The sequence below is a fragment of the Magnolia sinica genome, chromosome 11, assembly GCF_029962835.1.
Source record: "Magnolia sinica isolate HGM2019 chromosome 11, MsV1, whole genome shotgun sequence".
In the NCBI taxonomy this organism is placed as follows: Eukaryota; Viridiplantae; Streptophyta; class Magnoliopsida; order Magnoliales; family Magnoliaceae; genus Magnolia; species Magnolia sinica.
In genome coordinates, this window is record NC_080583.1 from 15,073,386 (window position 1) to 15,100,871 (window position 27,486).

Sequence of the window (27,486 nt, forward strand, 5' to 3'; positions counted from 1 at the left end):
TAAGTGTCCAATCATACATCAAGTGGGTCCCATTGCATATGAGCCCACCAAATTTAAAATCAACGGTGGAGATCCTTTCTCCACCAAACTAAAAGGTCTAGATGACCATATTCATACAAGAAAGCAAACATCATGATGGGGTCCATGGAGAATGGCCCCATCATGGAATGATCTTAAGCATCAAGGTGGGCCATTAGCCACATCAAGGGTCCAAAGTGAGATCCATACCATTGATCGGTAGGCCTCACTTGGCCCATCATAAGAACATGAAAATCTAGCCTATAGAAGCACCCACCGGTTGATCTTCTCGGTCCGTTGGAATGCCGGTCCCCTTGAGCTTCACTTCAACGGTGGAAGATGGAAAATGAAAGGCTAGGATGGAGGGTTTGGGATGGGAAAGTGGGCCACCAAAATCACATTTTTTTCTCACATGGAGAAGCTTGGACGTGAGCTCACTTGGTTGCTTGAAATTGAGTTGAGAAATGAGAGAGAGAGAGAGAGGGAGATGGGATGTAAAGAGAGAGAGTGATGGATGTGAGTGATGGGTGAGGTGATGTGTACTTGACTAGCATGGGTGTGTAAGAGAGAGGGTGAGAATGGGTTGACTTTGGAGAGAGAAAGTATGGGTTGCTTGTACTTGACATGAGGTGATGGATGGGATTGATTGATGGGATTGATTTGACACATTGTAGAGATTCTCTTGGGATTGCAAACGCGCGGCGTTTTCTTCGAAATAAACGCCGGCTCACATCTTCCTGCCAGGGTATCGGATCGGTACGAGAGACGCGGCGTCGGAACCGCGACGACGGTGCGGTCGCAAAGGTACAAGTCTCGAATTAAGCCGACTCAAATCTATAACATACGACTTAGGGTCGATCGCAACGTCGATTATACGTCACAGGTTGCCGAAATTCGACGGGAAGGATCGCGGGATTTGATGGAACAGTACGGACTAGGATACGGGTCTTACAGCGAATGATTTGTTTTACATGGTGATTTAAGTGATTTATTTCCAATGAATTGTATTTCAATTATGAAATATTGTACTTGGTTGCCATGGTGATTTAAGTGATTTATTTGACATGATGATCAGGCTTCAAGGGCCTGTATGTACTAATGCAAATGAAGTCAACATAATCAAGTTCTGTGGGTCTCAGAATGGAAATGGAGTGACACCTGGAGGCTCAACAAACGCCACACCCATTTGTCCCACTCTAGCATGCCGTGCAGATTTCAATTTTGAATGTTTCAGAATCTTGTCTTTTTTTTTTTTTTTTTTAATGAATTAAAAGTCTCTCGTGGTGCTTGTGAAGAAGAACCTACAGGAAATTTGTCGAATTTTCAGAAACCTTTGGGGCATGATCCAAGCCTTGCATGCTAAACTTCTAGAAGAAAGGCATTGTGCGACATTTGAATGACATGGGTGATTCAGAAACTCTCATCCATGAGCCATAAGTGTGCTTTTTCCTAACTTTTCATACTGACAATTTGCTTCCCAAATTTTTCCATATTTGGGTTTTGTTGGTTTGAATTGCAATTTGGTTTGGACCCATGTGTGCAGGAGTCCTCTTTGCTGGTAGAAAATGATGAAAAGAACTCAGTTGGTAATTTCAAGAGTCCCATGGATGCTAACAAAAAGCGTGAAAGATGAAGTATTGCCAGATTGGCAAAGGTAACTTCTTTCGTTGATCTCAATTCAACTTCACCTCCCAGCAATAGTAGATTATGACTTTCAAGAAAGATTCTAGGGAAGTTCTACTAGATTTCTATCTGAGTTCAGGGAAAAAGAAGCCTGACCAGATAATCATTTTCCGGTATGTTCTTGTTATTATTTTTGGAAAAGTTTTTTTTGGAGGCCCATTTTTGGATTATATTTCCATAGGTCTGCATTTGGTTGGTGTTGTAGAATGATAGCATCTGACACTCAGCATTTGGTAAACTATATGTGTGTGTGTGTGTGTGTGTGTGTGTGTGTGCGTGTGCGCATATATAATTGTTTGCTAGACCAACCATTGCTCTCTCTACATGCACTCTTAAATGCAGCTATAGGATATTTGAGTTGTGTCCTGGCTCGAATCCTCCCGTGTGTATTAGTTTTGATGTTTTTTGCATCTTGCTAAATGGAGGGTGAAAAAGGTTTTTTTTTTTTTTTTTTTTTTTTTTTTTTTTAATTTATTATTATTATAAAAAAAACATTAAAGTTGTGCATCAGTTTGGATCTACCATGTAGATGACTTAGACCTTAGATTGGATTGTTAACAATCAGGTTCTTGATGCATTTATGGTAATAATTGCTTTTTTAAACCACCTGCTCATTTTAATCAGGTGTGGTGTTATTAGGGGTTGATCCACCTATTGCTTTGGACCTGATTATCTATATAATAAGTCCAACTTTATATACAGCTGAGATGTCCTAATGCAGGTCATGTAGATCACCTGTGATGCTCATGTTTGAACGCTAAGGCTGAATGGTTGTATGCATGTCTAGTTACCCTACTCATCTGCATCAGAGCTCGTTCTAGGTTTAATGACGTCGAGGATTGGGTTTCTAGGTCTGTTGAATTTGAGTTGTAACAGATATTGCCTTAACCTTCAAAGGGGAAAATAGAGAATTTTTTTGTCTTAATATCTTACCTTCTGTTTTGCTTTACCATTCTTCCTCATTTTAACTAAAAGAAACTATTTGAAGTATTGCTCTGATTGACATGTTTATACATTTGATCTCTGGTTTGGCTACACAGTTACATCTTATTCTGTTAATTGGATTTTATTGGGGATAGGAGAACACATTTCAATTAGACGTGGTTCATTTTTTTGTTCTTTAATAGCAGCATGTCTCTTATTTTATGAGAAACAAGATCTGCATAAATGGTCCCAAATGTCACTGACTTCACAAACCATAGTTTAAAAAAAGGATCTTATCTAATGTGTATCTTTGCTATCTAGATATCTCTCATGTTACAAGAGCTGAGGTTGTATATCAGTTTGTGTAGGGGCCAATACTACAAAGCATACCTTTATTTTGAAATTAACATTAGTTGGATCAATGGTGAAGTTATGTCTGGCCAGGTAGTAATCTCTTGCTTGTATTCTCTCTTTTGGTTTAGCTTAAATTCTAATGCAGTCCATGTGAGCCCCACTTATCTTGAGGACCAAGATTGGGAGGAAGTGCCAAGCACTGTCATCTCTATTCTGGTTTAGCTTGAAATCTTTATTTGTAAATCTGTGCCCATATGCATTGTCGGAGAAACTAAAAAACTTACTCATTCTCATATTGCATTGTGGAATACGCATCCATTATTCAAAGAAATGGCGACATTCCAAGCACTCACACTTTCTCTCCTTGCTAGCTAAATTGGTGAGTCTTCTTTCCTTTATACTATATGATTTATTGATGAAGTAGATCCGGATGTGCGTCAGAGCTATCCGGATGTTGAGTGGGGATCCTTGGAAGGTAGGAACCGCTGTTATGACCATAATAAAGCTGTCCATTTCTTATGGACAGCAATATAAATGGGCAAGCCCATGTTTATATATTATCTCAAAATTGATGAAGTAGATCCGGATGTGTGTCGGAGCTATTCGGATGTTGAGCGGGGGAACCGTTGTTATGACCATGATGAAGCTGTCCATATTCTATGGAAAATATTGGAGGGGCTTGGCCATTTGGACAGGCCGTATTTATATCTGTATTTGCAGGGACCACACCCTAAACCTATAACCTAAACTTAAACCTTAACCTATAACCTAAACTTTAACCTATAACCTAAACCTATAACCTAACCTTAACCCAAACCTAAACCTAAACCTAAACCTGTAACCTAAACCTACAACCTATAACTTAAACCTAAACCTATAACCTAAACCCGATCCTAAACCTGATCCCGAACCCGAACCCGATTTCCTAAACCTATAACCTATTCTCAATTCCCTAAAGCTATAACCTATAACTTATAACCTATAACTTAAACCTAAACCCAACATAAACCTAAAACCTAAACCTAAACCAAAACCTAAACCAAAACCTATAACCTTAACCTAAACCAAAACCTATAACCTATAACCTAAACTTATAACCTATAACTTAACCTTAACATAAACTTAAAACCTAAACCTAAACCTATAACCTAAACCTATAAACCTAAAACCTAAACCTAAACCTATAACCTAAACTTAAACCTAAAACCTAAATGTATTCTCAAATCCCTAAACTTAAACCTACACCTAATCCTAATCTCAACTCCCTAACCTAAACCTAAACCTAAACTTGAAAACCCAAACCTAAACCCGATCTCGAACCCGAACCCGATTTCCTAAACCTAAACCTTAACCTATTCTCAATTCCTTAAAGCTATAACCTATAACATATAACCTAAACCTAAACCTATAACCTAAACCTAAACCTTAACCTAAACCTAAACCAAAACCTATAAACTAAACCTTAACCCATAACCTTTAACCTATAAGCTAAACTTATAATCAATAACCTAACCTTAACCTAAACCTAAAACCTAAACCTAAACCTATAACCTAAAACCTAAACCTAAACCTAAAACCTAAATGTATTCTCAAATTCCTAAACCTAAACCTACACCTAATCCTAATCTCAACTCCCTAACCTAAACCTAAACCTAAACTTGAAAACCCAAACCTGTTCACTCCCCAAGTATTGGGTTGTGATGGAGTAATAAACTCGGTGAGACCGAGGTCGAATCCCAAGGGACTGATACCTGTACGTAATCTGAAACTAAGTAGAACTAGAACTAGACTAAGATGAAATCTAAATCAACTGTAATTTGAGGAGTAATGATGAAATAATTATTTAAAACTTAAAGAATTCAGAGGTAGGAAACTAGGGATTCAGAGGATCCCCTTGTAGAGATCAAGGAGATCTTATGCCTGTTTCAAGAACTCAACTGGACTTAGAGTCCCATCTTCATGAAAATCAAGATTGAACTTCCTTTGATATAATTTTTAAGACATGAAAAGTGTATGAATTAGAATGGATCCCATCACCAAACCATACCCATGAGACAAAGTAAACAACATAATTAACTAATTACTAACCAATCAACAATGTATGAAGGTTAGGAAGGGTACCGACATCCAACCATGCCCAGGAGACGATGGTGAACAACAAGGCTCCATGACGTCGTAAACATAAAAAAAGATAGGAATATGCTCAAAGCTATCGTAGACCCATTGTAATTTTAGTCACAATAGACCATTAAAAACTAAAAACATTCCCATTAATAAACTAAAATCCACATCAGTTCAGTATAAACAAAAAGCACAAGCGAAAGATTTTCCCATCAGACTACAAGCTTCACCTCTTAGCCCTGGCTAAGAGGTTTAGCCTGATCTAAACATGCTTAGGCTAAATCTCTATTAAACAAAAAGAAGAAAGAAAAGGAAAAGAAAAGGAAAAGGAAACAAATCTTCTACTCTCTCTCTTCCACATCCAAAAAGCTTGGCTGCCCTCCAGATTAAATGCCCTCCTCCACGTTTTGGAACTCTTTTTATAGCTGCTGGAGTGACTGGAGTGGTGGAAATCGGATTTGGAAAGCTATCGCACGCGCAGTGAAAGTCTTTTCGCAGCCAAGTTCGGGGCTTCAAAAATCGCCACTTTCCTCGCTCAAATTCCAAAGAAACACCGTCCCTTAGGACTTTCTTGGGTCCTCTACATGATGGACGGTTCAGATCGTCGAAAATATCATGATTTGGGCCATGCAACTTCCCGAAAATTCTAGTTTTCACGGACGCACGCCATTCGCACGTCATCGTGCTGACGTGTTCGGTGGGCCCCACAGTGATGCTTTTGATGAAATCCACCCCGTTCATCAGATTCCTCTCGAAATTTTGGTCAGAATGGACTGGTTTTTTATCGAGTTTTGATGCAGTCCACTGCTGTTTTTCTTCCGCCATTCATCCTGCGTTCTCTAACAATTCACGTGCATACACGTGCATGGGACCAAAAGGCGAGCTTGGTGAGGGTTGTAGTTACCCCCTTGATGCAATGGACGGTTCAGATCATCGAACCAGATGATGAGTAGAGCCCACTTGCTAAAAACGGACGGACAGCGTCCGTCCGCTGTCCCTGCGTAAGAAGAAGACGGGTCAGCTGTCTCTGACCAGGCTGATCGTCTGGTGCACGGCCGGTGCGTGTACAGTATGTACACGCACTGTATATGTAGGGTCCACTGTGATGTTCGTGAGACATCCGCTCCGTCCATTTGATGTGTCACTCTATTTAAGGCGTTGAGAACAAAATTGAAGCATTTTCAGATACTAGGCGGGCCCCAAATCACTGATTTATGGGCTGGTCTGTCCTTTGGGCTGCTTCCAGAGGGATCCAATGGATGAAATTTGACCTGTACGGTTAGTTTTTGGTCCTCGAGCCATGTATGAAGTTTTGAGCCAAACAGATGATGAAAGCCCAGTGATCTTGCATTCTAGCTGACTTTCAGGCCGCTTAAGCTTCAGTTTCTCTATTTTCGCGGATCCATGGCGTGTAATTCCGTCGATCTTGATCCCCTGGAGTCCGTCCCTTGCCTTTAGTGTCATCAGAGCGTTAAATCCATGCTTTAAGCTTCCTTTTCAGTCCATGCTCGTAAATACACTCTGCATCACAAACATGATTAAAGCGGGCCATTAAACGGTATCATGTTCATAAATCCAAGTAATAACTGAGGTCTAATATACAATATTTGACCCTCAACACAACCCCAACCAGCATTTTGCTAGTCCCGAGCAAAATATGCGAAAATTAAGTTAAGAATTATTGGAGAATTTCTCGAGTGATTTTTGAAAAACTATCCAAATTTCAGAATTCTAAGGTTCATGAATGTTAGGCATAACTTTCTCCTAGATTCAAGCACACGGTAAACGTCATAATCAATTTCAAAGTATTAATCCATCAATTAGAATAATTCTAAACATTTAGTTTCATGGGTGTATAGTATAATTTCGGCTTATCAACATGAAACTCACTTCTCTATTTCAGGATATCATTGGTAGCCAACAACAGAATTCATGATAACCAAAATTTGCCCCACAGATCATTCTTTTATTCCTTCAGCTTTTAATTTTTTCAATAAAAGTAATGCCAAGAAGGGGAATCAAATCCTTACCTCTAGGGAGCAAACCTATGGTGAAGACAGTACACCCAACCCTTTTCGCATATCATATATGGGGAATTAAATCCGCACCTATAGGGAGCAAACCTATGGTGAAGATTATTCGCCCAACCCTTTCCAAAGGTATCTGTTTTTTTTTTTTAGCTAGGTAATTTTTTTTCTTCAATTGATCATGACCGGCAAATTTTTCAGGCTGGTTCCTTACATGCTTAGTGATTACCAAGTTAACCCTTCAATATTAAACTGAAACCTTAATGTGAAAGCGAGATGTGACATGTGAAATCATGACTCAATCAATGTTTACAACTTCTAATTCTGGATTAACAATTCAAACTTAACTGTGAAATCTAACAGATACTGAATCCAAGAGTCATAAATTACCAACATCACATATCTTGAAATTCTCAGTGTGAGATTATCATCAAAATCACTTCAAATTCACAAGAAATTTCAGAAAAATTTACAAATTTTCACAATTTTTGCTCAAGACCAAGAAAATACTGATTAGGTAACCTAGTTCTTGCTCAAGACCAAGAAAATATTGATTAGATAACCTAGTCTCCCACCCCCAACCTAAAATATACATCGTCCTCAAGGTAAAAGAATAAGCATGCAATACACATGGGACAACGAAAGTAAATGAGAAGTGATGTGAAGATAATACCTGAATGAAAGAATTAAGAGGCTTTCCATAAATATCTACGTAAGAGAGGGTCTGCACAAGAGAGAAACCAACAAAAATAAAAATAAAATCCTACCTATACCACTTTCGCAAGTGCTCTTGATTGCATTTAACATATGCAACAAGCCTTTAAACCCCTAGGTTGCCCCTAGTGGACGAGTTGTAGTCTCGTGAGAGTTTGCAGCAATGTTACCCACAAACATTGAACTAAGAAAATAAAATGGAATGAAAAGCTAGGTTGCCTGCCAGGAGTGCTAAGTTTACCATCTATCCTAAAGCAGTATAAAACAAACTATCCTGGTCCTATGAAAGCAAGGAAAAACTACTCGATCATGCCGCAAGATTCCTCTTCCGGCCAACATCTTGATAAGTTTCTCAGTAAGTTCCTCAACAGGATCATCCAAAAGCCCTTTTTGCAATAGGCTTGGGCGCCCTGGCGCATGACTTTCCAGAGAGACTTATGTACCTCATAAGAAATTTTCCATTGAATTACTTGAGGTATGCAGAGTATATATGATTCACCTATAACATAGGAAATTTCAATGTTAGTACACCATAATGAATCAGAGACTACAAGTAGGTGAAATTCAGAAAAATTTGTAATAGGTGGTGTAGTCTCAACACACACCGAAGTTTCACTCTTTAGTTCAATTTTCAGTTCCTCCTCCTTTAATGGTAAACATTCAAGATCTGGGGGAGGAGGTACTTCAGAATAAAGGTTCTCTCGGTCCATGACAACTACCGAGGTATTGTCTTGCGAGACATCCACTATTTCATGTATTATGGGATCGTTTGAATCTGCAAAGTGTGCCAAATAATCATCCAAAGAGTCGAAACATTCAGTTGAAAGGAGTTCATTCATCCTATCGAGATCTGTGATGATATGTCCAATAACTCCTTTATCTTCTTCAAAAGTAGAAATGAGCATACTCTCTTGTTTGTTCTCAAGGTGGGATGAAATCACCACTGGGTATGTCTCTTCTTGACCTAAATAGGCATATTGTAAATTAGAGGGTAAAGGTTTTAGGTCAAGCTTCGGTGCTTTGAAGTTAGACGGTAGAGACACTGCATCGGTTTGGGGCAACTCTTCAAATAGTGGCCTACACCGGTTAACTTCAAATACCGGTACATTATCAAGCATGACACCCATCTCCCTAATCATGTCATCATTAAAATCATGAGAGTGGGCTAGGCATATCTCTAGAGGGTCAGAGGATAAGGTCAAAGGTGTCCTATTTTCCACGAAAGAGTCGATCATGTTAATGTCGTGAAAATCGTCATCATCTTATAACCGTCTGCCGTTATTGAAAAAGATGTTTGACTCCAATGTCATATTCTCAAAAGACATAGTCATAATACCATTCCTACAATTGATAATTGTGTTTGAAGTGGCAAGGAATGAGCCACAAAGAATGACGGGAATTTGAGTGCTCATGTTATCGATGGGTTCGGTATCCAGGATGATAAAATCTACAGGGTAGTAAAATCTATCGACCTAGACCAACACATCCTCGATTATTCCTCTTGGTACACGAACAGAGCGATCAGCAAGTTGTAGTGTGGTTAGAGTAGATTTTAATTCACTTAAACCTAACTGTTTGTATACTGAGTAGGGAATCAGATTGACGCTCACTCCTAAGTCAAGAAGTGCATGATCAATTCGATAGTCCCCGATTACACATGATATGGTTGAGTTATCGGGATCTTTGAATTTCTGCGGCACGTCTTGCTTCAGGATGACACTCACTTTCTCAGTCAAGAAGATTTTCTTTTGAATACTCTGTCGTCTTTTGATCGTGCATAGGTCTTTCAAGAATTTGGCATATAAAGGTATTTATTTTATGGCATTAAGTAGAGGAATGTTGACTTTCACTTGTTTTAACACCTCTAAAATATCTTGAGAGTTAGAGAGAGGTTTTGGTGCAATCAACCGTTGGGGGAATGGAACAATCGGTTTCCCTTGAGGTTTCGGTTCTAATTCATGTGGAGCAATACTAAGTCCACCATCTTTGTCATCTTCTGGATCATTAGGCTTTTCAACCCTAACTGGAATGGTTTTGTCAATGATCTTCCCACTCCTAAGAGTGGTGATGGATCTAGTTTGTTCCATCTGATTTGAAGAGCTAGGGTCACTTATTTCATATTGTGGTTTAGGATTGGGGAGAGGTTGAGCAGGAAGCATCCCCTATCCCACAATTGTTAATTGTGACTCCATCCTTTGGACAGACGATACAAGCATTCCAATTGCTGATCTGATTTCCTGGATTGCTTGTGCCGTATTCTGATTAAGTAGCTCTTGGTCTTGAATGTGTTTTAGAACTGGAACCTCTTGAGGGTTCACTTGATTTGAGATTTGATTAAAGAAACCTTGAGGAGTAGTAGTTTGTTTATTCCTCCAACTGAAGTTTGTATGATTTCTCCAGCTAGGATTGTATGTGTTAGAGGTGGGTCCATTGAAAGACCTTTGGTTATTATTTACAGCATTGGATTGCTCAGTCAGTACTTCTTGAAAGGCGGATATGGTTAGATAATTTTCAGTTGTGTGACTGTTACAACCACAAATACTGCAAACAACTTCCTTACCCTTGTCCTTCTTTAATTCTATGGCCTTGAATTTCTTTATGAGATTAGCCACTTCAGAATTGAGATCATCATCCTCTTTTAGAAGATATACTCCGCCCATTTCCTTTGATTGAGTGGGCCTAGAAGTGGTATTTGATTTTGGGTATGTGTCCCATGCTTGTGTGTTTTCAGCAAGTCTATCTAAGTAATCCAACACATCATCGATATTTTTATTCATAAATTCTCCATTGCACATTGTCTCGACCAATTGGCGCATGGAAGATGTCAGTCCAACATAGAAGAAGTGTGTAATGTGCCACGTTTCAAATCCATGTTGTGGGCATGAGCTGACAAGATTCTTGAACCGCTCCCAACATTGGAAGAATGTTTCATCCTCTTTTTGGGCGAAGTTCATGATTAATTTTCTAAGGGTGTTCGTTTTATGATATGAAAAAAATTTCTTTATAAACTCCCTTTGCATATCATTCCATGTGCCAATAGATCTAGGACGTAGTGAATGTAACCACGTCTTAGCTTTCTCTTTCAAACAAAAGGGAAAGAGTTTCAACCTGACTGTGTCCTCAGACACGTTTGGAAAATATAAAGTGGTTATAATCTCATCAAACTCTTTCAAGTGTAGATACGGTTCTTCAGATTCAAGCCCATGAAATTTAGGGAGGAGTTGGATCACCCCTGGCTTGATATTCATGTGTCCTGTATTTTCTGAAAAAACCATGCATGAGGGTGTGCGCACCCCCGCCGGTTGTAAATAATCTCGTAAAGTACGAGGCGAGGGTGCTTGATGCACCTCATTCTCATCGTGGACTTCCTCAATCCCAGGTGGAGGTAGTGTTTGACGTTGATTTGCAGCCACAACCTCAATTCAGATTCTAAACTTAGACCCGAAAGAGAGAAATGAAAAAAATCTAAAAAGAAAGAGAGGATTTGGAAAGAAGTTACCAGATCGGAGTCCCTAAGTTAAAACCCTGCAAAACAAAGCAAAACAAGTTAGTTTCTAAAAATACAAAATCTGAAAATAGAAAGTTTCTAAAGTTAGAAGAGTTTCTAAAAAGGGAAATCACTAACCTAGATTCTAAAAGTAAAAGAAGAAAGTCTCTAAAAATAAAATAAAAGAAAGGAAAGATGAAATAAATTAGGAAAATTCCTAGAACAAAACCTAATTTAGAAATAGAGGGCTAGAAAAACTAGAAAATAAGAAAGATATTACCAATTTAGAAAGTATATATCAGAATCCTACAAAACAGGAAAAAAAGGTTAGTTTCTAAAAATCAGGAAAACCTAAACCTACAATTGGGAAATTTCTAAATTAGAAAATCTAAACCTAAAATTAGATAATCCTAATATCAAACTAATCCTGAAACTAGTTAATCTTAGAAAACGTAACCGTCAATCCCTAGCAACAGCGCCAAAAACTTGTTCACTCCCCAAGTATAGGGTTGTGATGGAGTAATAAACTCTGTGAGACCGAGGTCGAATCTCAAGGGACTGATACCTGTACGTAATCTGAAACTAAGTAGAGCTAGAACTAGACTAAGATGAAATCTAAATCAACTGTAATTTGAGGAGTAATGATGAAATAATTATTTAAAACTTAATGAATTCAGAGGTAGGAAACTAGGGATTCAGAGGATCCCCTTGTAGAGATCAGGGAGATCTTATGCCTGTTTCAAGAACTTAACTGGACTTAGAGTCCCATCTTCATGAAAATCAAGACTGAACTTCCTTTGATATAATTTTTAAGAGATGAAAGGTGTATGAATTAGAATGGATTCCATCACCAAACCATGCCCATGAGACAAAGTAAACAACAGAATTAACTAATTACTAACCAATCAGCAATGTATAAAGGTTAAGAAGGGTACCGACATCCAACCATGCCCAAGAGACAATGGTGAACAACAAGACTTCCTGACGTCATAAACATAAAAAAGGATAAGAATATGCTCAAAGCTATCACAAACCCATTGTAATTTTAGTCACAACAGACCATTAAAAACTAAAAACATTCCCATTAATAAACTAAAATCCACATCAGTTCAGTATAAACAAAAAGCACAAGCGAAAGATTCCCCCATCAGACTACAAGCTTCACCTCTTAGCCCTGGCTAAGAGGTTTAGCCTGATCTAAACATGATTAGGCTAAATCTCTATTAAACAAAAAGAAGAAAGAAAAGGAAAAGAAAAGGAAAAGGAAACAAATCTTCTACTCTCTCTCTTCCACATCCAAAAAGCTTGGCTGCCCTCTAGATTGAATGCCCTCCTCTATGTTTTGGAACTCTTTTTATAGCTGCTGGAGTGGCTGGAGTGGTGGAAATTGGATTTGGAAAGCTATTGCATGCGCAGCGAAAGCCTTTTCACAGCCAAGTTCGGGGCTTCAAAAATCGCCACTTTCCTCGTTCAAATTCCAAAGAAACATCGTCCCTTAGGACTTTCTTGGGTCCTCTACATGATGGACGGTTCAGATCGTCGAAAATATCGTGATTTGGGCCATGCAACTCCCTTTAAATTTCAGTTTTCATGGACGGATGCTATTCGCATGTCATCGTGCTGACGTGTTCGGTGGGCCCCATAGTGATGCTTTTGATGAAATCCACCCCGTTCATCAGATGCCTCTCAAAATTTTGGTCAGAATGGACTGGTTTTTTGTCGAGTTTTGATGTAGTCCACTGCTGTTTTTCTTCCACCGTTCATCCTGCGTTCTCTGACAATTCACGTGCGTACACGTGCATGGGACCAAAAAGCGAGCTTGGTGAGGGTTGTAGCTAACCCCTTGATGCAATGAAAGGTTCAGATCATCGAACCAGATGATGAGTAGAGCCCACTAGCCAAAAATGGACGGACAGTGTCGGTCCGCTGTCCTTGCGTAAGAAGAAGACGGGTCAACCCGTCTCTGACCGGGCTGACCGTCTGGTGCACGGCCGATGCGTGTACACTATGTACACGCACCGTATATGTAGGGTCCACTATGATGTTCGTGAGACATCCGCTCCGTCCATTTGATGTGTCACTCTATTTAAGGCGTTGAAAAGAAAATTGAAGCATTTTCAGATACTAGGCCGGCCCCAAATCACTGATTTATGGGCTGATCTGTCCGTTGGGCCGCTTCCAAAGGCATCCAATGGATGAAATTTGACCTGTACGGTTAGTTTTTGGTCCTCGAGCCATGTATGAAGTTTTGAGCCAAACAGATGATGAAAACCCAGTGATCTTGCATTCTGGCTGACTTTCAGGCCGCTTGAGCTTCAATTTCTCGATTTTTGTAGATCCATGGCGTGTAATTCCGTCGATCTTGGTCCCTTGAAGTCCCTCCCTTGCCTTTAGTGTCATCAGAGCGTTAAATCCATGCTTTAAGCTTCCTTTTCAGTCCATGCTCGTAAATACACTCTGCATCACAAACATGATTAAAGCGGGCCATTAAACGGTATCATGTTCATAAATCCAAGCAATAACTGGGGTTTAATATGCAATATTTGACCCTCAACACAACCTAAACCCGATCCCGAACCCAAACCTGATTTCCTAAACCTAAACCTTAACCTATTCTCAATTCCCTAAAGCTATAACCTATAACCTACAGTTAAACCTAACCTGAACCTATAACCTTAACCTAAACCTAAACCTAAAACCTAAATGTATTCTCAAATCCTTAAACCTAAACCTACACCTAATCCTAATCTCAACTCCTTAACCTAAACCTAAACTTGAAAACCCAAACTAAACCCGTTCTCAAACCTGAACTCAATTTCCTAAACCTAAACCTTAACCTATTCTCAATTCCCTAAAGCTTTAACCTATAACCTATAACCTATAACCTAAACCTAAACCTTAACCTAAACCTATAACCTAAACCTAAACCTATAACCTTAACCTAAACCAAACCTGTAACCTAAACCTTGACCTATAACTTATAACCTATAAACTAAACTTATAACCTATAACCTTACCTTAACATAAACCTAAAACCTAAACCTAAACCTAAAACCTAAAAGTATTCTCAAATCCCTAAACCTAAACCTACACTTAATTCTATTCTCAACTCCCTAACCTAAACCTAAACCTACACCTAATCCTAATCTCAACTCCCTAACCTAAACCTAAACCTACACCTAATCCTAATCTCAACTCCCTAACCTAAACCTAAACCTAAACTTGAAAACCCAAACCTAAACCCGATCCTGAACCCGAACTCGATTTCCTAAACCTAAACCTTAACATATTCTCAATTCCCTAAAGCTAGAACCTATAACCTATAACCTAAACCTAGCCTAAACTTATAACCTTAACCTAAATCTAAAACCTAAACCTAAACCTAAACCTAAAACCTAAACCAAAACCTAAGCCTAGGTTTTGAGTTTAAAAGTCCATCCTAAGTTTAAACACATTACTCATGTTGGATTTTTCCATAGTTTAGAAGATTTGTAGGTACATTATTGATTTCTTCATATATAAGTGATTTTTTTTTCTTGTCTTTCTTCCATTTAAGATGTGTACAAAGGCATGCTTGTTTGATTGTGTCTACAAATGCTTTTTATACAGGCTGACAAGCTGAAGAAGTCAATGGAGGATGAAATTCATTTTCTCAAGGGAAGGGTTTCAGAACTTGAAAGTGATCTTGTGTCAAAGTCCACAGAAGTTACATCTGCAGTTTAAAGGAACGAAGAAGCTCTATCTTCTGCATTTGCTGAAATTGACCATCTGAAGGAAGAAAATTCTGTAAAAATGTGAGCATTATTGAATGCATATGGAGGGTGTTTACTGTGTTGGAGTGTATTTATTTATTACACATGAGGACACGCCTTAGTTGTAATTCTTATGATAGGTTGAGCAAAGTGAAGTATTGTTTATTTAGAAATGTGAATGTAGGATGCATTGTATGATTTGATAGCTATTTGTAATAAATACATCATTTTTTTTCTGATTGCATTTTATGTTCTATTTCTATCAACATTAAGCTTAGATGAGTTATCAATCACAGCAGGTTCTTGCAATGGAAACAGGTTGTATTATTACAATTTTTTTAAAAATAACTACAAATATAATCCGTAACTATAGCTACGGCTTTTGTCCGTAGCTATTGGTATCTATTGCTATGGATATTATTGGTGCTATTGGTATCTATTGCTACGGATAAAATTCCTTTTGCTATGGATATGATCCGTAGCACGTCCGTCGCTATTGGTGGGGTAGCTAAAGGTATTGCTACGGATATAATCCGTAGCTATGGTATCTATTGCTACGGATTATACCCGTAGCTATTGATATCTATTACTACGGATATAATCCGTAACTATACCTTTAGCTACCTCACCAATAGCGATGGACGTTCTACAGATCATATCCGTAGCAAAAGGGCTTTTGCTATGGTTTTTGGCCGTAGCCTTTGCCCATTTTTCTTGTAGTGAAATAGGACTGGAATGGTCCAGTTTATATAGGCATCAGGTATAACACCATTGCTGTGTGGTATTCAATGGTCCAGAACGTTTGAAAAATGTTTTTGGCCATTGTCCATTAATCCCAGACGTTTCTGGTTGTCAGATCAGAAAATCTGACCGTTGGATCATCCTAGCCGGTCCATTTTCAGACCGTTGTGGCTTTCAAGGTAGCTATCTGTTTTTAGAAACGGCTGGACGTTTCGGATTTAAGATCCGACCGTTCTCAGTCACCTATAAAACCCAGGCACATTTCAGATTTTTAGATCCACACCGCCCTAAGGCTCTAACCAGACCCATCGCACTATACCCATCGCACCGAGGTCGCGAGGGAGCGACCACTCTACAACACGATGCGCATGTGTGAAGTGTAAAGTGCACCATCTAACGCCACTACAGCCACACTGCCTCACTGCCCATGCTCTGCCTATACCCGAGCCCCCATGCACGTGCGTGTGTTCCAGTGCGTAGCACTGGAACACGCAACCCGTGTTTCATCTCCTCCAAAAACTCCAAGTAAGAATACTCTTCACAAGTCCACATATAAACCATAAAATTTTTCTTCTCATTTCCGATGTGGGACAAAGCACACACACCACACTTTTTAATTCAAAAAATTCAAAAAGCATTTTGGCAGGAAAATCTTAAAATTTTGAAAATTTTGAATTTTCATCATTATTATTATTATTTAAAAACCATTGATATTCAACAATCCCCCACTGGTTTTTTAAAACAATGAAAACTCCGCTAGAATAATAACAGTTATTATGCATAAAAAAAGATATCTTACGATTTGAATCTTTCCTTAGTGTAAGTATTTTAAAGTTATTTTGAAATTTCTGGTTGCTACAGCATTGAACCAGTTATTCCTATATGATATAACCGAAAATACTACACACATAATAGCTCATGCGTTAGGTGTTCCTTTATAATATCGCTTAGCACTTTTAATGGCCATGTGCTTACCCTGTTTCATGAACGATCCCGAGATAACTCTAACTCTCATGAGAAGCGGCACCACTTCTATGTTCATGTAGGTGAAATCCTTCCACTGTTTCCGTTAAAACACTTGTCCTATTTGAATGGACTTCATTAAGAGTTTAATACCCATCCTTATTTTAAAACGGCCAGCACTATCATCCTAGATGAGGTTATTAATTTATTTAGTGCTGAAACCTTTCACTTATCAATGAATTTTTGTTACCCATTAAACCCAATATTTAGAGACTTTCTAATTTAGGGTTGGGTTTCTTTCACTGGTGAAACTTTAAGTAAAGGTTTCAACCTCATTCCTCTAGATGTTGTCCTTACTACCTCTCTCGTTAGAGGTTTAGTAAAAGGATCAGCCAAGTTATTACTTGACTTTACATATGAGATCGCAATGATTCCATCTTGAATCAATTGCCTTACATAGTCATGTCTTAAACTTATGTGTCTGTACTTCCCATTATAGGTTCCGCTATAGGTTCTCGCTAGAGTGACATCACTATCACAATGAAAAAAATAGTCGGTATAGGCTTCGCATAAAATGAAATTTCTAATAGAAGATCCCTTAACCACTCAGCCTCTTTGTAGCAGCCAAAGCTATGGACTCAGATTCCATAGTTAAGTGCGTTATGTAAATTTGTTTCTTGAATCTTCAAGATACAGCTGCACCTCCTAAGGTGAATATCCACCCTGTAGTGGACTTGTTGTCTCCTGCACTCGATATCTAACTTGCATTGGTATATCCTTCCAATACTGCTGGAAATTCTGAATAAAATAGCCCTAGTTTTTTAGTTTCTTTAAGATAACTTAGAACTTTACTTACTACTTTTCAGTGTTCAACACTTGGATTACTTGTAAACCTGCTTAGTTTACTCACAATGTATGCTATATCTGGTCTTGTGCATTTCATTGCATACATAAAACTGCCTATAGCACTAGCATACTCTAGTTGTGCAACTGTTCTTCTACTGTTTTCTTTTAACTTAATACTTGGATCAAACAGGGTCTTTGCCTCTTTAATTTTTAAGTGATTAAACTTTTTTAATTATTTTCTCAATATAATGAGACTGGTATAATGCAAAACCCCCACTATATTTTTTAACTTTGATACATAACATGGTATCCACTTGTCCAAGATTCTTCATTTTGAAAACTGAAGAAAGAAACTTTTTGGTTTTAGTTACACCTTCCAATTTATTACTGATTATTAACATATCATCTACATACAAGCATATGATTATAACATAATCATTACATACTTTTGAATATATGCATTTATCAGCAATATTATGTTCAAAACCATAAGACAGAACTTTAGAATCAAATTTATCATGTCACTGTTTTGGTGCTTGCTTTAATCCATACAAAGACTTAACAAGTCTACATAATTTTCTTTCATTTTCTGGTAGAACAAACCCTTCTGGTTGCTCCATGTAAACCTCCTCATCGAGATCACCATTCAAGAATGCTGTCTTCACGTCCATTTGATGGATATGAAGATGATGTATGGATGCTAGAGTGAATAAAATCCTAATCGATGTTATTCGAGCTATTGGTGGATAAGTGTCAAAATAATCGATTCCTTCTTTCTGTCAGAAACCCTTAGCAACTAATCTTTCTTTAAAGGTTTGAATTGTTCCATCTATGTGATTTTTTTCTTAAATACCCACTTACAACCTATTGGTTTATAACCTAGAGGTAGATCTACCAATTTTCATGTTTGGTTAGATATTATGGAATCTATTTCATCATTAATGGCTTCTTTTCAAAAGGTGGAGTCTCTTGAAGTCATAGTTTCACTAAAGGTTTTAGGTTCATCTTCTATAGTTAAAACCATAGATATTTTCCTAATCACCTTCTCTTTATCACCCTTAACTATATGAAAAGAGAGTCGCTGAGAGTCTATTTGATCAAGATTAAGACTCTTTTCTACTCTTGCTCTTTGACTCCTATGAGGTTCACTAGGAGTTTTCTCTTCTATTTGTGTTTCTTTTATAATTTTATTAGGAGATTGAATCTCAACATTCTTTTTTTCCGTTAATACAGAATTCTCAAAGAACTCTTCATCTCTAAACTCTATGATGATATTGGAGTCTAAGTATAAAAGTCTATAGGCCTTACTATGTTGTGCATATCCTACAAGGACGCATTTGATAACTCTTGGTCCTAATTTAGTTCTTTTATGTTCTGGAGTTCTGCAGTATGCAAGACACCCCCACACTCTAAGATATCCTATGTTTGGTTTTCTTCCTTTTATATTTTGTATGGAGAGGTCTTGGTTTTCTTAGATGGAATTCGGTTTAAAACATAACATGCAGCTAACAATGCTTCTCCCCATAGGTTTAATAACAATTGTTCTTGTATTAACATTGAGTTGACCATTTCTACTAATGTCCTATTTTTTCTCTCCTACACCATTTTGTTGTGGTGTATAAGGTCTTGTGCACTATGTATTATGCCGTGTTCTTCACAATAGTTAGAAAATTCATTAGAGAAATATTCTCTTCCTCGGTCACTACAGAGGATTTTAATATTTTTATCTAATTGATTTTCTACTTCAGATTTATAGATCTTGAATGCTTTAAATGCTTCATCTTTCGATTTTAATAGATATACATATACATATCTTGAACAATCATCTATAAACGTTATAAAGTACCTTTTACCTCTACAGGTAAGAACGCCATTTAGTTCACATATGTTAGTATGCACTAGGTCTAATATTTGAGATGATCTCTCAACGCTAGGGAATGGTTTCTTGATTATTTTAGACCGTATGCATACTTCACATTTATCTTTATCTCTCTCATTGTGATATTAGGCTGTTCTTAGCCATGAGTTTTATGGTACTGTAGCCAATATAGGCTAGTCTTCCATGCCATAGCGTTATAGACTCAATCATGTAAGCAGAAGAACTTTTTTCATTCAAAGATAATTTGATCATCCCATTACAAGCGTATCCCTTACCCACAAAGTTCCCATTCTTAGATAAGATCAGCTTGCCTGATTTAAATATAACGCTAATCCCATGTTTGCTTAAGCGATTCCCTGAGACATGATTCCTCCCAATGTCTGGGACATACAGTACGTTGGTCAGGATTACCTTCTTTCCAAAGGTAAAGAGTAATTCCACGGTTCCTTTTCCTGCAACTTTCAATCGTCTTTCATTTTCCATTTGAACCTCTTGACCATTGGTCTCGTCTTCATAGGTTTTGAAGGCAAATCGATCGTTGCATATATGGATTGTGGCACATGTATCATACCACTAACCAAGAATTTTCTCTTGAACTAGGTTCACTTCTATGACCATGGCTACGATTTCATCGTTTACTGCATTAGCCTCTTTCTTAAGCTTTTTCTGGTCCCTACAGACTCGGACAAAATGCCCGGTCTTGCCGCAAATATAGCAAGCTCCCTTAGGTTTATCATTTTTCTTCTTTTGAGTTTTCTTGAATTTCCCCTAATCTTTGTTGGTTTAAGGGAATCAGATTTCTCATAGGTATTATTTTGGGATGGCCGTTCTACTGCATTCACCTTGGATGAGGATGCACCATTAACGTCATCTTTTTTGTCTCGGTTACGGGATTCTTTTTTAATACGAAGACGCTTCTGGATTTGTTCCAGGGTGAACTATTCAGATTTATGCAGTAGTTTCTTCCTGTAGTCTTTCCAACTCGAAGATAACTTTGCAATTATAGCTCCGACTTGAAAGGATTCAGGAAGATCGATTTTTATGACTTCTATTTTATTTATAATAAGCTGCAGTTCTTGAATTTCGGCAAGCAGCGGTAGATTGTCTACCATCGTGAAGTCGAAATACCTGACAATTAGAAATTTCTATGTACGTTCCTCTTCAGCCTTATATTTGTATTCCAGCGCGCTCCAAATTTCTTTTGCTGATGTGGTCCCCGTGTACAAATCGTACAACCGATCCAAGAGAGCATTGAGGATGTGGCCACGACACAGCAATTCATCTTCTTGTCGCTTGATTCTAGCAGCAATCCGTTCTAGAGGGTCAGTGTCCTTTACTTCAGGCAGAGGCTGAAGAGTCGGGTCCAGGATGTAGAAGATCTTCAGAGCGGTCAGTAAGAATTTTAGTTTGTAATGCCATCTAGTGAAATTTGAACCATCGAATCGGTCCAATCGGATCAGATCCTGGTTCATCAGTTTGATTGATGCAACACTTTCAGTGTCCATGGAATCACGCTTTAAGTTTGTTGATTATTTACGTTTGGATACACCGAAAATATAAAAAATAAATAGAAATAAAATATTTCACTAAGCTAAATCACGTATAAAATACACTATCCTTAAAGCGTGATTCACCCCCTTATCAACTGCTAATGGGTTACAGGCGAATTGCTTCCAGGATAAGACAAGCTTTATCTGGATCCAGTGTGCAGTAATCACGATAGGTCCACTATGGAACAATTTTAAAGCACAGATTCCTTCTGGCAGACTTAGATGGTGGAGATGTTCTAAGTATGTTTGAATGGAGCAATGGATCGTATCTGATTTGATGGGAGAGATGGTGTGTTGAGATGATGAAATCGGACTGGAATGGTCCAGTTTATATAGGCATCAGGTATAACACAGTTGCTGTGTGGTATTCAATGGTCCAGAACATTTGAAAAATATTTCTGGCCGTTGTCCATTAATCCCAGACATTTCTGGTCATCAGATCAGAAAATCTGACCGTTGGATTATCCTAGCCCGTCTGTTTTCAGACCGTTGTGGCTTTCAAAGTAGCTATCCATTTTTAGAAACGGCTGGATGTCTCGGATTTAAGATTCGACCGTTCTCAATCACCCATAAAACCTAGGTTCATTTCAAATTTTTAGATCCACACCGCCCTAAGGCTCTGACCAGACCCATCGCACTAGACCCATCGCACCGAGGTCGCGAGGGAGCGACCACTCTGCGACACGATGCGCACATGCGAAGTGCAAAGTGTGCTATCTAGCGCCACTACAGCCATACCGCCTCACGGCCCATGCCCTCGCCCACGCCCGTGCCCGTGCCAAAGCCCGAGCCCAAGCGCGAGAGCGCGTGCGTGTGTGCATGTGTTCCAGTGCTAAGCACTGGAATACGCAACCCTATGTTTTATCTCCTCCAAAAACTCCAAGTAAGAATGCTCTTCACAAGTCCACATATAAACCACAAAAGTTTTCTTCTCATTTCCGATGGAGGACAAAGCACATGCACCGCACTTTTTAATTCAAAAAATTCAAAAAGCGTTTTGGCGGGAAAATCCTGAAATTTTGAAAAATTTGAATTTTCATTATTATTATTATTATTTTTAAAAAAAACCATTGATATTCAACAGGTTATGGAGCCCTGTCGTGGCTCCTGTCCTTAGCTAGAGCTGAGCTATCAGAGCCATGGCTTGGAACCCGAGCCGACTTCTCGCGGGTCTTCCTCATGGGCGATTCGTCTGGCGGGAACATCATGCATGGAGTGGCGGCACGTGCAGGTAATGAAGATTTAGAACCGCTGCGACTAGCTAGGAGAGTGCCGGTGCACCCTGGCTTCGTCCGTGCTGAGTGGAGCCGGTCCGAGGTAGAATTCCCCGACTCGGCGTTCCTTACATTGGAGATGATTGACAAGTTCTTAGCTTTGGCATTGCTAGTTGGCAGCACTAAGGACCATCCGATCACATGTCCTAGGAGGCCCATGGCCCCACCTATTGGAGGGTTGTGGTTGCCACCGTTCTTGGTGGCAGGACACATAGCTGGAATATGTTGCGGAGATGAAGAGGAGTGGTAAGGATGTAAATATGGTTTTTAGCTCGGGCATGGACCATTGCTTCCACCTCAATAAGATTGCAATCGACTTGGATTCGAATATGGCCATGTTGGAAATTATATAGATTAATATAATTTCTGTATTATGTGGAAATCGAAAAATAAAAAATTAACTTGAAATATGGACAAGCTGAAGCACGTCTGAAACACTGTCTTTAAAGCGTTATTTGCCCCTACTCAACTAAATTGAGTATGCTGATATGTTACAGGCAAACCGCTTCTAAGATACGACGAGCCTGGTGTGGGTCTGCGTTCAGCAAACACAAAGGCCCACCAAATGGAACTCTATTACACAATCTGACAGAAATAGAAAAGATAAATCCCAGAAGAAAAGAGAGAAGAAGAATATTTAAATTAGACCACTGCACTGGTCAGTTCTTCAGCCACTGGTTCAGTTGAATCGTTCTAGACTACACCGTTGGTCTATTCTTCAAGCAAAGGTTCAATCATTGCTGTCTTGTGGGAATAACTAGAGTATAGGAGAGGAGTAGTGGGCTGTCTCAGTTCATATGGGTCTGCTGGAGTGGGTTGAGAGATGGTTTGGAAACCCATCCAGGCTGTCATGCCCCAAATTCAGAAACCGAGCTCACAAAATTTCCAATCGCCGAATCTGGTGCCAACAGCCTCCGTAGTACCCCATTCTTGGCTCCCAGTGTCCATAGGCCAGATTCCAATCCTGGAATCCTATATGGAGGATTTTCCAATGCACATTTAACTTGTAATAAGCATAACTACAAGTTTGCCCAAACCACAAAGGCAACATCACCATCACAAATCCACTAATATAATCTTTTGAATACAAAGTTGAAAGGGAAATACATATATCAAAATTAAAGCTCCAAAAGTCCGCTGCACGCTCCGAGCTCGACGCTGCTGCGACTAAATGCCACCTGCACGCATCTATCATGCATAAGCTTATAGAAAGCTTAGAGGGTAGTGTAAGTGTGTGCACAAGATAAGTGCCAAGTATTCAATACAATGTCTTAATCACACAATATCGGAATTACTGACAAGATCATGAATCATACGATATTAGAGTATACGGAAATACTGCAAGGCTATAAATCATACAATAACAGAGTACACAATATAGATCAGCTATGCAAATGAAGAGTCATAGAGAGTCAAATATCAGATGCCGAGGATACAATGCAATATGTAAATCCATTAAGTCTGTCTAGGCCATATAAGTGCAGAAACATAGCAACCCAAAATGTCATATGCCTACGGATGTAATATAATATGCGATGCGAATGAAATAACCAAGCTGGAGTGTGAAGTCGGGATGATAGTACGTAGTATCGCAGGCTACAGGGTCTACCACAAGGGATTTCTACCCAAACCAGTCTCATACCTAAATTCGGATAGTCAGACTCAATGTGGTAAACTCTTGGTCTTAGGTTAGTCGGGTGCTCCAATTGAAATCCTGGCCATTGCGAAGGTACACGTAACAAATAGTTACGCACCACCAGCCCAAGTGGATAGTGAATGAATGAATGAATGAATGAATGCGTATGCAACTCCTGCTCAATAAGTCCACATATTAGTATTATACATCTCTGGGATCATCACCGGGTCTAGTACACTCAAAAATGGCTACCGCCCCTGCAGGCCGCATAGCCCAGCGAGTGAAAAAGACCTTACTACCCGCCTGCTAGCAGTATACCAATGCCTACCCGTCTCGTCAATAGTGGACCTATTTAGGAGCTGGTCAGACTCAGCCTAGTTATGCTTACTCCCTCAGGCGGGTAAGGCCACACCCCCTCCCAACCGACCACGACACAGTGGGAGACGTGGTCTCTTGATCTTCGGCACTTGAGCTCTCATGTATCTACTAGGTCTCGACGTTGGGGCATCATCTGGTGCCAAGAGGGTTTAGGAATTTTCACTCAAGGCCATCTATGGCAGCCCGATGCTAGTAACAGATTTTCGATATCCCATCTGGTTATCCACGACATGACTGTGGAGGCTACAGCCCTGATGTCACTGGGGCGTACAGTAATCACAACACACATTGCAAGATGCATGAGTCATACAATCTAGTCATGCATCAATCATGCGCATACCGTGCTCTCATATGGGATAACTCTGCCTATCAGAGAGTCCCATAATCCACCTGCACTATGGCCTATGTAATAGTCAATCACATCTCATAACAAACATGTAGATGATGCATATGGGCATGTATCATGATGCTATGCTATCACATACTCATAATCGGTATCAATAACCGGCCTCGATAATCGGCATCAACAATCGGCCTCGACAATGTGGACATTTAACCAACATTGCCCCAAGGAGTGGCCCACATAGAGCCTAACATATAGTGGACCCATGACCTCACTAAGGTCCTAATTTACGACACCATGTGCCCCACTCAAGGGCTTAATACACATCACGATGGGCCTCCCCCATGGGCCCAATATACATCACAATGGATTCTATCGTCTGGCCCTCAAATGCATTGCAATGGGCCTTATCACCTAGGCCTAATATACATCATAATGGGCCTTCAACACAGGCTGAATACATATCACAATGGGCCTCAAATACGGGCCGCATATACATCACATTGAGTCTCGTCAATAGGCATCGACAATCAGAATCAGCCTCGACAATCGGAATCGGCTTCGATAAACAGAATCGGCCTTGACAATCAGAATCGGCCTCAACAATTGGCCTCGACAATCGGAATTAGCCTCGATAATCGGAATCGGCCTCGATAAACGAAATCGGCCTCGACAATCAGAATCAGCCTCAACAATCGGAATCGACAATCGAAATCGGACTCACCATAGTCAAATCTTTTAGTGGGCCCCACCATAGTATTTATTTCCATCTAGTCTGTTCATAAGGTCACAAGGACCTGAGCTAAGAGGACAAACAAATATTAGATTGGTCCAAAATTGCTGTTGTAAGACCCGTATCCCAACCCGTACCGTTCCGTAGACTTCCACGATTTTCTCGGTCGAATTTCGGCAACCTTCGACCCTTAACCGGTATTTGCACGCGACCTTGAGTGTCATCCTGTAATTTCGAGTCGGCTTGACCTAAGACCTATGTCATTGCGACCACATCGTCGCTGCGGTTCCAACGCCGCGTCTCATACGGCAATCCGAGTTGTACATCAAAGGATATAGGTTGCGCTCTATTTGGACCATTGATTGTATTTTGGTGGGGCCCACCTATCACATTGGCACTTTTTCCAAGGCTAGGGTGACATCACCCTAAGCCACCCATAACTTCTAGTCAAAGCAATAATGACCCTAGCCTATACTTGCTACCTTTTTCCCAAAAATTTATTACCTAGCTAGGAGAGAGAGAGAGCTATCATCATTACTCTCTCTCCTTCATCTCTCTCTTCCCTTTTTCATTCTCCATTTTCCACCATGGTAGCAAGACCTTGGACGTCCCAAGCTCTCCAAATTCCTAGCCCTTTCCCCACTTTAGATCCCCCATATCCTACCATCAAAAGCTCATCTCCACCATTGAAAGAGCCCATTGGAGCTTTGGAGCATCAATGAGGAATAAGGAAGGTGGGTGCCTCTATTTCTCTCTCCCTCTCTATTCTTTTATGTGTGGCCCAACTATTGGATATGGGATACATGCATGGACGATCCAAACCGTCCAGCAGGTGGGATGGTTTTGCTGTCCACCCTGTTGGACTAACTGTCCAGTTGGACCGTCTGAATGGTGGAAATGAAGAAATTTCAGCTGGATTCCGGCTTCATAGCTACCTATGATGCCCACCTTGATGGATGTATTATACCCACTCCGTCCATCTGCAACAGTGCAGATCCAGAACTCTCCTGGACTGCGCCATAGCAGCAGCAGGTGCCACTGTCCGCTGATGAAGGAAGATATAAATATCAGCTTGACCCCGATCGGGTGGGCCACACTGACGTGGCACCACCCTGCTGTATGTGTTCTATCCACCGTCCATCAGGGACGGTGGGACTCCACCTACCAGCCACGTATCCAGCCGTCTGTTCATTGCTGGACGCTGGATGGCAGTAATTATAATGATAATAATAATTATTATTATAATAACACAATAATATATATATATATAATGTCTCTGATGGGCCCACGTGGGACCCACCTTGGTGTATTTATCTCAAATCCCCACCGTCCAGAGATCTCTGGACGGTGTGGTGGGAACCACCTTCATATATGTGGTGTGGGGCGCACCGTAATGTATATGTTTTATATCTAAACCATCCATCCATTGGACTGCAGCGTGTGGGGCCCACACTGTATTAATGCATGGGCATCCATCCAGCCATCTGTATGTGGGACGACCTGACGTCCAGGCCTTGGACGAGATCTGGACTGTCCAGATCGTGTGGGACCACCTTAATCTCCACGTGGGACCACCTTAAATGCATGTGTCATATTCGTACCGTCCCAGGAAGTGTGAGCTGACAGTGCAGTCACCTAACCAGCTAACAGATAAGGATAGAAAATATATATATATATTAATATAATAATAATAATAAAGGTAATGTTATTATAATATATTATATTATAATATGAATATATAATGGTGGGCCCTACGTGAGACCCACCATGGTCTTGTGAGTTGGATCAGCACCGTCCAGAGGGGTCTCTGGACGGTGGCCTTTTTTTATAAATCACGTTGTATTATAATAATGATATTATATTATCTTATATGTCATTATATTATATTATATAAGATATGTTTTGGTGGGCCACTGCTAGGTGGGACCCACCTTTATCTTGGCATCCACCCCGACCAGTTGGACTTGGACGATGGATATGGTAGCCTCCTGCCACCGAATCATATATATAATATACGATATTATAATATATGTTGATAATATTAAATGGGTGGGTCACTCCTA

General features: G+C 39.7%; 1 long non-coding RNA gene, 1 other non-coding gene and 1 pseudogene across 2 annotated transcripts; all 3 read left to right on the forward strand.

Moving 5' to 3' along the window:
- The window catches only part of LOC131218026 (tuliposide A-converting enzyme 1, chloroplastic-like), a 32,162-nt pseudogene extending 9,476 nt beyond the window's left edge, over window positions 1–22,686 (forward strand).
- Window positions 3,115–15,319, forward strand: LOC131218866 (uncharacterized). Its single transcript, XR_009157877.1, has 2 exons — window positions 3,115–3,358; window positions 14,938–15,319. It is a non-coding gene; the product is annotated as an uncharacterized LOC131218866 (long non-coding RNA).
- Window positions 10,707–10,813, forward strand: LOC131219651 (small nucleolar RNA R71). Its single transcript, XR_009158298.1, has one exon. It is a non-coding gene; the product is annotated as a small nucleolar RNA R71 (small nucleolar RNA).
- Window positions 22,687–27,486: the final 4,800 nt, after the last annotated feature.